This window comes from Mixophyes fleayi, chromosome 11, assembly GCF_038048845.1.
Source record: "Mixophyes fleayi isolate aMixFle1 chromosome 11, aMixFle1.hap1, whole genome shotgun sequence".
In the NCBI taxonomy this organism is placed as follows: domain Eukaryota; kingdom Metazoa; phylum Chordata; class Amphibia; order Anura; family Limnodynastidae; genus Mixophyes; species Mixophyes fleayi.
The window spans coordinates 79,805,673-79,807,754 of record NC_134412.1 but is presented as its reverse complement, the minus strand read 5'-3'; positions in this window follow the sequence as shown (position 1 = coordinate 79,807,754).

The window sequence follows — 2,082 nt, the reverse complement described above, 5'->3', positions numbered from 1 at the left end:
TACATGATAGATAATGTGATAGCGTCCCTACCTTATAATCACTGAGAATGGAGCTTTACACAAGACTCCTGCTCAGATTACAGATTCCACCTATAACAATAGCTGTATAACTAGTCATGGACCGTTTTGATTGGATGGAATATTATTTGCTTGTCATTTCTTCAAACTGCATGATATCTTAAAGGAGATCCACCCAAATGACAGTGTATTTAAAGACAGGTATATATAAAATTAAATAACATTTAATTTTGCAGTTTAGACCAGCATGCTGCATAGTACATATCTGCATGGCTATCTCTGAACACATTATATACACCTCTATTGATTAAAAAAAAAAAAAAAAAACCCTTCTCCATAGTCAGCAATAGCATTAGTGACACCTGGCAGCTGTCAAACAGAATGATCACAGATTTGCATGTGTAAAATTATAATACTGCAGCAAAATCATTTCCATTTTTTGTATACAAGTGTGTTTGACTGTTCACTCCTTTGTTTTTAGTGTTTATTATGTGGTCGATAAAATTATTTTTAAACAATTTTTCTCCTGCCTTCTGGTTAAAGAACACATCTAAGTTTATCTGTAGCTTCTCTGGTGCACTAAGGGTTGATCATTTTGTATAAATCCGTATTCAGCTCATTTATGAGCCATAAAGAACGCCAATTTTATTTTTCACCCATTTTCCATCTTTGGAAACATCTCCGTAAAATCAGTCTTTGCCTCGCTTTGCAGGTTTGTGGATACGCCTTCACATTTTCCAAGTCTACTACAACGTCAAAACCTTTAATAAAGACGACGTTTCGTTTTCTCCTAAAATACTGCTGTTTATCCTCAAATCTTAAAAAGATCACAATTGCAGAAGTAAGACCAGTATATAGCAATAATTTTCACAAATATGTATGTACAAGTTCCCTTTACAGAACGTGAGAGATTTCACACTGTGGTAGCCCTTGCTATATAGCATTATACAAGCTATCATTATCTGTTATCAGCTACTTGGGAATAGGCAGACAGTGGGGTAACTTACAGAAAGTTTGCTGTGTGCAGGACAATATTTCCCTATATCATCACATATCCTCTGTTATATAAAGCGGTGATACACAGCAATATCTCTGTATTTAAAGCGGCAATGCCTAACCCTAACTTGTAAATAAGGCCTTAAAGTCATGGGGTCCTGGCATTGCCGCTTTAAATACAGAGATATCACTCTGGCTATGAACACCGACGTAAATTGAAAGTGTCAGCATTGACAGCAATCAGTACATAGCAGAAGAATGTCAAGGATGTACAGCGTCCTTTTTATTTTAAGTCATCATTTTCTTTTTGTAGTCATTCTTCAAATCGCCATTTTTCTGTAGTTATACACAGTGTCGCTATTACAGTCATCGTAAAACGGTATCCAACCCATGGTAAGCTCCTGAAAATTTTGCTATTAACAGCTTATTTTTGCAAGAACTGTTTTAGGTATAGTGACCCTTTAATCATGAGAATGAGGAGATATCAGGACTGTATTATATGCATCACTTTTGTGTGTTCGCAGGTTTTTATCAAGTTATTATTGGTAGAAGTGCACCTAGAAAAATGGTTTTACTGAAAAGGTGCAAAGATACGTCCCATTAAAATATAGGGATGTGGCACCTCAGATCAGATAATCCCGTATACATGGGAACATCTTGTTAATTTGTCTTCTCCATCCTCACAAGTAATTTAAATAAACCCATCCTGCATAAGCTCTTGTTTTTCCATGTGTACACTAATCACCACTCGGCAAGGAAAGGTTTCCAACCCACCCAGCTCCCCCATCAGACTACTCCACCACCCCCTCAGACATCATAATGATGATCCATAAATCTATGCACCTATCCTTTAAATAGAAGAAGCCTGATGCCAGAAAAGACCATTTGCTTTGTGCTTTTTTAAAATGACCCTTATTGTTCTGAGAAAATAAAGCAGGATGGACTGCCAGCCAAGTTGTACTGTAGTAAAGATGAAAGTGAATTATTACATGTGTTATAAAAATGTTCAGCTCATAAGAGAATCTGGAAAGAACTTTTCCATCAGATGGAAGCAAAAAAAAAAGTAGC